Below are 10,053 nucleotides of genomic sequence, written 5' to 3' on the forward strand. Positions count from 1 at the left end.
CACTACATTGATTGAAATTGAGAGCACCAATAATGAAATATTGTCACAAGGAGGAGATGACTTGTATGATTCCATTAGATTGATTGAAATGGACAGCACCAATAATGAAATATTGGCACAAGGAGATGACTTGAATGATTCCACTACATTGATTGAAATTGAGAGCACCAATAATGAAATATTGTCACAAGGAGGAGATGACTTGTATGATTCCATTAGATTGATTGAAATGGACAGCACCAATAATGAAATATTGTCACAAGGAGGAGATGACTTGAATGATTTCACTACATTGATTGAAATTGAGAGCACCAATAATGAAATATTGTCACGAGGAGATGACTTGAATGATTCCACTACATTGATTGAAATTGACAGCACCAATAATGAAATATTGTCACAAGGAGGAGATGACTTGAATGATTTTTTTGATCAATCTCTTGATGGCGAATTTATCGAATGTTTGGAGACCATAGAGTTACAAGAATCATCATTGCAGACTTTTCATGAGGACATTGCTGATGAGGACATGTTACTAGTTCTTTCAAATTTAGAAAATTCTGAAGAATAAATTTATATTTAGAAATCAAAAATTGTTTGAGACATTATTCATTTTTATTTTTAATTTATGAGGTTGTAGCGAAGTGATTGTAGTATAAAATGAGACTTATAGTATAGAGTGCAACATTTTTATGTTACATGGTAAGTTTAGTCATATTTACTTCCCTTCTGCCACTATATTATCTCCAATGTGTATTTGACATCTCTTCTTCATCTCCGGCCTCCTTTCTCTCACTGTGTGTCTCCGATGCATCTTATCGCTGCTATTTTGTGTAATTACAGAAGAGAGTAAAATAAAATAGTTCGGAACGTGAAAAGGGGGCAAAGTAGAGTACTCCTCACCCCCTAGGCCTTTTTAGGCGGTCCCAAAAGGATCAGTTTCTGCTTTCCTGAGAGATTATGGTATGAGTTCCATATACCACAATAACTTGCATTACAACATGCAAGATATCTATCTCCTTTTGGAGATATTCGTGCTAAGCGCGAATATCTCCAAAAAGTAACACCTGCCCTGAGCAGTTCTTAGCCATGTTATCCAATGGGAGGTGGATAACATGGCTAAGAGCATTAGCTCGGTAATGCATGAATATCGCTGAATTTTTAGCGATATTCATGCATTGCGGCCGTTTATTATCGCATTTGCGATAAACCTTGATAATAGCAAGGTTTATCTTCGATAATTTATGACGATGCTTAGCGGTAAAAAATTCGTTGGTAAGCATCGTTAGCGATAAATATCGCTTAACTTTGGTAATATGCCCCAACGTCTGTTAACGTTCGATTCGAAGGAAATGAGGAAGTGTTGAAAAACATTGTTTGCGCCATCTTGCCTTTTTTGAAATGCCACACTTTTGTGGTGCACGGCAGCCATTTTAGATGTCTTGACCAGACCCACTCTCTGCACGGTGTCGATTCGTAGCATGGCTCCTCACCCTCGCAAGCATCTTCCCCAGGCACTGGTCACTCCCGCTCTCTGTCTTATGCATGGGCAATAAACCTCCCCCCATCTGCGCTGCTCTTCCCTGAGAATCACACTCTGTGCCCGCCCGACACCTCCCTTTCGCCCTATTCACTACCGCACCCTCTGACACTCCTCTTCCTCTGTGTCCGATTGTCCAGGCTATCAGCTAGCCCTGCAGATGTAGTTTATGGCCCCAGCTGTAAAGAATCACCCCTCTTCAAAGGAGTTATAGTAGATCAAGGCCCACACCCGATGAGATCCGTCACACCACACGTGTTCCTACTATCTGAAAACCATCCTGTATTGTGATTGGGGAGGGGACCGAGCCTGAAGCGGAAGATTCCAGGAATGACTCTTGGTACATCAAAGTTTTTACAATTATGTGTCACATTAAAAATATGTAGCACTCCAACAAAGTAGTAGGAATATAAAACTTTAATAACATATAAATATATACAACAAAACAAAAACAGTAAAAACATTTAAACAACAAAGAGACCGTGGCAATTTCTTTTGAATTATCCAATAGATTTATTGAAATTGACAGCACCAATAATGAAATATTCTTGTCAGTAGCGGTCTGTTGTGCGAATAGTTCCAAGGCAGCAGAACGCGCTGAAATCTAGATGGCACGAAAGTGATGTCTAGTAAGTTGCCGCCCAGCAAATAACGGCGTGGGGCGCCGCGGGGGTGAGTGAGTCCAGTAGGCACCACAGCTATTCTTACCGGCATCGCAGAATTACTGCTGGGGACAATGCCTGTGCTGTAGCAGGGTCACAGCAGAAACAAAAAGGATTTTGTTGAAGATGTTGTTGGTTTTAAATTTGAAAACAGTTCTGGTGTCAACTGCTATGCTAATGTAGTGGTTAATGTTTTGTTTTCTCTAGAAAATGTAAAAGAGGGGGAGGCAGTCCAAAGTTCCGTTAAAAGGGCAAAGGAAAGGATCGGTGGTTTGAACTATCAGTGAAAAAGGGGAGGGGGTGCAACAATTTTTCCTACCGGGTCACACTGTGCTTTCACCGGAACTGAGGTCTGCAGGATTCTAGTAATTCAAAGTGAGGCTGGCGCCAGCATGGGAGCGCCGACGTCCCGCGGATACAGTTTCGTCACTCCACGGGCGATCATGGCAGTCATTGCCCATCGGGGGTCGGAGACTCCCGCGGCTCCTCTAGAATCTTCAAGGTCGTGGAGGACTACGGTGGTGGAGTCAACCAGTGACCGGGCCATTTCTTTATGCTGGGCCCGCTCTTGCCAGGTCGACCGCCATTTTGAGAGTTCGGTAGCTACTGGCGATCGCGGGGTCAAATGAGCGGACGGGCTCCACCCTGCCGGGCGAGACGTTGCAGCATGGCCACAGTGGAAGAACCCTTTTCCGGGCGCCTGGAGCGCTGAGGGTGCAGGTGGGAAGCCTCCACCTGGGGAGGCGGGAGAGGCCTGTTCACACCGTCTCTCCCTCCCAGTGCACCCCACGGCGTCTCGCTTGAGATTTGTTATGGCCGGACCAGGCGATGAGGACGAGGGGGGGGGTCGGAGGCATGTGCAAGACATCCCCCCCCAGTGTTGTCGCAGCCATTATTCATGAAAGAAGAAGTGTCCCGTCCGTCTTCGGGCCGGGCTTCCGGTAGATGTCGGCCGGACGCCCCTGGCTCTGGCCCCATGAACGGGTTTCTTGGTTTATCGGCTGCAGCCGGATCCCGTCGTCCTCGGCCCCCCGACCGTTGGTGGCCGGACCGGAAGAGCATGTGGCGGGAGTACCTGCAACTCTCAAGGGCCACCGCGGCCGGACTGGGAGAGAGAGGGGAGGGTCGAGGAGACATTCTCCCCCCCTGCAACTGTTCAGCGTTGTAAAGGCAATCCCCTGGCCGGGTCCCGCTGGCCTCGGCCTCTCCTCCGGCTACACCCTACGTTAGGATCTCCTGGCCGAGGCGTGGCAGCAGGACCTGCCTTATATGGGCTGCTCCCGGCTGGGCGTAGCCGCAACCCTGCCCCACCTTGGAAGTTTCCAGAGTGGGGGCGGATGTTCTACTGACTTGCATTTTCCCTAGTCTATCGATTTTTTTGGCGTGGCAGGCGGTGGGACAGCGAGGGGTGATTTGGTTTCTCTTACTGTTTTTCTGGTCTCTCACCACTGGCATATTTTAACGTTTTCTTGTTTCTAGGACATTAATAGGTTTTATCATTATCGTTTCTTTGTTCGTTGTTTAATAAAAGTTCATGTTCATCAGTGGCCTACTGATTTTCGTTTTCCTATTCTTTTCTTTCCAGGTTGTTTCATGCTAAAGTTTCTGTTAACAGGATACAGTGATCACTTCGTTATTATTGCATATGTCCTTTTCACTAGGGGTGCTCTCTGGTCGGGCCAGATGACGTATCTCTAGTAAATGGTCCGGGTGAAACAGGTGCATCAATCAGTGGGGAGTAGATAGGCATGACAGATTACAACGGGGGAGAAAGGTCCGCATTACGTACCCTTTCACTACTTGCAAAGATTTTCCTACGTTTATTTGCAAACAGGGAATACCTCCAAAAAGAACTAATTCCCAAACAGTCAATGTTCGGACAATCAATCAATCAATGAGGAATGAAATAGGTACGACGTGTTAAAGGCTTGCGTTACCTACCGTTCACTATCTGCAAAGGGAGAGAGAATATTCCTATTCTTCCTCGTTTGCAGGCAGAGAAGATCCTTAAGAGAACCAACTTCGAACAATTCAATGCTCGATTGAAACAATCAACAAGGGGTACTGTGAACACAAATGAACGCCGATTATGTACATACGCATTGCTATTTTCAACAGGTTGTTCCTAATGTTTCTATTTTAGCGAGGTCAAAAAGAGATCCCATTAGTGGCCTACTGATTTTGTTCGATTCCTTTTGTTTTTTTACACGATTTTTCGCTATCTGCAAAGGCTAAACAGAGTATTGCGACTCTGTGCTTGTTTGTAAATAGAGAATGAACCAAAGAGAACAATCAATCAAATGGAGAGAGAAGCAGGCACGACGGATTACAAAGGGGGCAAAGGGCTGCGTTAACTACCCTTCACTATCTGCAAAGAGAGAGTACTCCTAATAGAAATGAGGGGTGGGGGGCAGCATTCAAAGCAGATCAGTGTGCATAAACACGAAAATGTTTTTACTTACCACGTACTTGACATTCGACAGCTTATGATATTTGCTATTAAAAAACCATTGAAATTCACTGAAAAAAACATAGGTTATAGACCATATATAGTTAGGAATTAGCATTTACAAAACCTTGAAAATTCACTGAAAAAACCATAGGTTATAGACCATATATAGTTAGGAATTAGCATTTACAAAACCTTGAAAATTCACTGCAAAAACCATAGGTTAGAGACCATATATAGTTAGCTGGACATTTTATTGACATAAAACCAATGAAATTCCATATATAGTTAGTTGCACTAACTATATATCGCGCACCCGCAATCCACTGCTGATGATGTCACATATTACATCATTCATGACATGGTCAGTGACATCACTGATGACATCACTGATGACATGGCGCCCGAATAGGGACTTGCCCTTTCCCCACGCGTCGGTGAAGCCACGCCGACCCCCTGACCCTCTGCAGTCGTGACGGAACTCTTCTGCGCAGTGGCAGATATTTCTGCTCAAGTATCCCTCAGGCCCACGGAGAAGACGGAGGAGGCGGTCCAGCATCCGAACGAGACGGTGGAGGAACGCGGCGAGTCCCGACCAGAGCCCAAGCCGAGAGTCCAAGGTCCGAGGTATCCGGAGGCCCACCCGTAATTGAAGTCCGAAGTCCGAAGTTCGTCGTCGTAGTCCAGTCCCGTCCGAGGCCTTCCGTTCCGTGCTGCCCGGTGAGTACCATTGCTGGGGTAGTGTCTAGACAGGGTCAGTCTAAATTGACTCCTGGTCCGTGGGTTGGTGGTACCCAAGCCCACAAACGAAGTGTTCACCTAGGTGGATACGGGTCTTGATGCGTTCCTTTATGGGACCGGTATGTTCCGTACTGTTATAGCAGTGCATCCAGTAACTCTAGTCTGTTCCGTTCTCGAGAATTCTGTTCTGTTTCTGTTTTCAGTTTTTTCAGGTAGTATTCTGTTCGAACTGTTATTTATAATGTTGTTTAATGTATTTTCAATGTCGTGGTATGCCTGAATTGTTTTCCCAATTGTTATTGTTTTTCGTGTATTGTATTGTGTTCCGATTCAAGTTTAGAATGCCGCTCTTTTCCAAGTTACGTCAGTTAAAAACTAGAAAGGGTCTGCTGGAAGCAGCAGTTCCTGTTCCGCCTAGGGACAGTCCAGGTCACTTTATGTATCAGAAACATGGCATAAGCGCCATATTGTATCTAGATTTATGGGTAGAGTATACCAAACAGTTAGAAGAAAAGTATAGATGGCCCGTATCGGGTACATGGGATGCCGAATGTATCATGCGAGTAGAAGAAGCATTATGGAAAAAGAAAGCCAGACAGTCACAGAAAGATGCCATCGAGTTATGGCGTAAGGAAGCGCATAGAAGAACGGAAAAGGAAGTCAGAAAGTCAGAGTTAAGTAGAGAATCCCAAGAACGAGCCCAAGAAAGAGAATTAATCGAGATAGGTGAACAAGTCAAAGCCGAACAGTCAGACAGACAGAGGCATGCCCTCATTAAGGGTATGTATCCTCTCCTTACCGAAGGCTTGCCAAAAGCGACCCCAGAGGCACCCAGTAATTTCCCGCCACCATTAGTTCCGACCAAGCTACGTCACAAACCGACCGCAGCTGATATTTTTATTTCGTCCTATTTGGACGACACAGTCCCAGAATATGCAAATCCAGTCCGCGCTCCACCTGTCCCTGTAAATCAGGCACTTCCCGTTTCTCCAGACACCGGAGTACCTGTCACGGTACCCCCGGGTCAGCCCGCCATACAAGTCCAGCCCACGTTACAACTGCCTACCCTGCAAGCACGAAGAATGTCGGTCGACGATTCTAGTCTAGGGGCCGCAGGAGGAGGTCCTCCTCAAACCCCGCCGCCACACAAGCGTTTATCAGCACTCGAATTACATGCTCAAGCATCACAGCGTACTCCTAAAAGTAATAAGTCTGTTACAGAAATCAGACAAGCCCTTGCCGAATGTGTCTATGACGCAGTCCCAGGCGAGTATACTATGGTTTTATATTCCGTACGCGTAAGAAGGGTGACCGAGTATCTAGTCACCTTGCCGAATATGAAAGAAGATCTAGACAGAATATATCGTTTCATCCGTACAGGGGATGATCCAGAAAGTATTGGCGAGATTATGTCTCAAAGGAAAGCCGAGATTCAGCTCATGATATTAAAGTTCCTGATCAATTGTCTAATAAGAGAACAAGATTACCCGTCTAAAGATCCCGCCGAAATGAGAATCCTAACAAGGTGGAGTGATAATATAGCCGAGGGTAAGCACAAGACCATTAGTGCCATGGAAAGTATGTACAAGAAAATTCGTAAAGAAATAATAAGGTTACACGAACAGCGCAAAGCAGCACAAGTAAGCGAGAAAGAAAGTATCTCTGATCCTGAAGAGGAAGAGAACGAGAATCCCGCCAGGATAGCGTATGTAGGAAAATCCAGATTTCCAGATCGCCATTTACGTCTAGAACCCAAGTCTATTTTTCATCATCAAGCACCAGAACGAGGTTCCCTAGAACAAGTATTTCAAGCTACCGATCACATTCTGAAATCACGAGTCGGTTATAGCGAATTAAGTACCATGCATGAACAAGAACTAGCCCGATCAGCAGTCCGATGGATTACTGATTCTACCACTTTTCCAGACGAAATAGTGGCACAAATGTTTCTGAAACTGCCCCCAGCCGAGCAACGACTGGTGGGTATGTATATGATCCAGCACCTCATTACCCTGTATGAGGGTCAACATTCTGATCCAGGCCCGTTACATGATATCCTGAACGAGTTACTCCAGTACAGATGGAGAGGTCTAGGTACCGATTTAATTAGTGTCATTCTAGAACAGCGCCACAAGTATAGAACGTTCCTGAACCCGCATTTTGTTCATGTCTCACCCCCAGAAAGTAAGCCATTCTACATAGACAGACAGAATCCGTTACGAGAAGTCCACCCAGTCCAAGGGGCGGGTGGCGTAATGCAACGAGTGTTTGTATACACTCCGATTTCGAAGATGGAACTTCTTGAAATGAAGAAATTAATTCCCTGTCATGACAAAGATCCAGCGGGGTTCCATAGAGAATTAAAAGACATGCTCCGTATGGGAGAATACACCTACCCAGATATCATTAAAATGTTAAAAGTTCTGCTACCCGCAGGGGTGTATGAAAAGTTAAAGGAAAAAGAATGGGAGGTGGGAGAGAAAAAGATCGATTGGACAGCTCTAGAAGCTGAAGACAAGGCACGAGTACCAGGTACCGGTCTCGGAGATAAATGTAAAGAATTACCAGAATTATTGATTCAAGTTTTACCCAGATTATTGACAACGAGAAAAGAAGACTGGGATGCAATCTCAGCCTGTAAACAGAAACAAGATGAGGATATTAGTGATTTTTATTCTAGATTTGAAAAATGTTTCAGTATTAACAGTGGTCTCAAGACAAGTAGTGAGTCATACCCTCATCTTTTCGTTACTAAATTAGTCGAGAATTCAAGTCCACAAATTAAAAATCGAGTTTTGAAGGTCGAAAGCACCTGGCAAGCAAATACTCCGTCCCAGATGCTCCAGATGCTCCAGTATCACCAGAATAGAATCATAGAAGAGCAAGAACACGAAAGAAAACGTATGAAAGACACGAAAATGAAAGTGCTAGTTGCACAATCTGTTCCTCAAGACAGTCAGAAGAGGGGTCCGAATCAAGCCAGTCATCCGGCGGCTCCCGTTAAAGGGAACTGCAATTACTGCAAACAGCCAGGTCATTTTATAAACGAGTGTGCAGTTCTGAAACATAATATAGCTACTGGTAAGACTAAAGAAAGACCACGTCCGCCAAGACAAGAACAAGTTTCACAGACTCCTCAGTCACAGAATGCACCACAGACAGTTACAGTACCGCAGCCTATTGCTGCAACACAACACGTTACATCGCAGATGTACCAGTATGCACAGTCCGAGTATCCAGAGTACCAGTCATATTCATGAAACAGCCTAGAGAGGGAGGTAGGCTTGCCTCTCATCGAGATACCTGTAGATCAAGAAGGTCCCTATGTTCATAGTCAAGTATTAGGGAAAGACAGAAAGTTTTTGATCGATACAGGGGCAAGTAGGACCACAATTAGTCATGCCGAAGTTCCAGGGGCTCCGCTCTCAGGCTCAAGAAATGTTTCCCTTGGATTTTCAGGAAAACCAATAGTTAATGAGATTTCAAAGCCAGTTACTCTAGAAGTAGGTCCATTGTCCCGTACTACTGATCTGTTACTTACTAAGTCATGTCCAGAAAATCTATTAGGCATTAAGACATTGAAAGAATTAGGTGCAGTTATTTGCTGTTCCCCAGAGGGAATACGTCTGTTCCTACGTGACTTTAAGGGTCACTATGTATTACGAGATTTTGATTCAAGACTGTCTAATGTTCCGCAGCATTTATGGGCGCAAGGTCCAACTGATGTAGGTTACATGCAAATCACACCCCATCGTGTGACTCTCAAGCCAGGTGTAGTGTTACCCCGAATCAGACAGTACAGATTGCCACCTGAGGCTGTAGCAGCCTTATCCAAAATTATTGACGAGCTCATGGCTCAGGGAGTAGTTGTAGAAACTGACTCCAATGTGTGTAATTCTCCGATCATTCCAGTCATGAAACGCACTGATCCAAATGCACCCCCAGTATATCGATTAGTGATTGATTTACGAGAGCTTAATAAATGTATTATTCCTCAGTACCCAGTTGTCCCAGACATTTCTTCCCTGTTAACAGCCATTGATTCCGAAGCCATGTTTTTCACTGTCATAGACCTCAAGAATGCATTTTTTAGTGTTCCAATTCATCCAGACAGCCAGTTTCTTTTCGGATTTTGTTTAAATGGAAGGAGCTATATGTTTACACGCGCTCCTCAAGGTTTCACAGAAAGCCCTAGTATTTACAGTCAAGCACTCAAGAGACAACTAGACAATATTCACATGCCAACTGACACTGCCCTGCTCCAGTATGTCGATGATCTACTGATCACAGCCCGTTCTGAACGTGACTGCGAGCGAGCATCACTTACAGTCTTGTATTTCCTTGCCGAGATGGGGCACAAGGTGTCACCTTCGAAGCTTCAATTCTGTGTCCAGCAAGTGGTATACTTAGGACACTTGCTGTCCAAGAGGGGTAGGCAGTTGACACCAGACCGTATCCAGTTAATAGCGAGTCTTCCCCAGCCCAGAACCCAGAAGGAGGTACGTGCCTTTATCGGCCTTACTTCTTATTGTAGACAATGGATTCCCCAGTATGCATTTCTAGCCAAGCCACTGATACAGTTAACGACACAGGAGGCAGCCGTATCGACTGTCCTCCCTTGGACATCTGAACATACACTTAGTTTCAATGAGTTAAAGAAA

This window comes from Lissotriton helveticus, chromosome 1_2, assembly GCF_964261635.1.
Source record: "Lissotriton helveticus chromosome 1_2, aLisHel1.1, whole genome shotgun sequence".
Classification (NCBI taxonomy): Eukaryota; Metazoa; Chordata; class Amphibia; order Caudata; family Salamandridae; genus Lissotriton; species Lissotriton helveticus.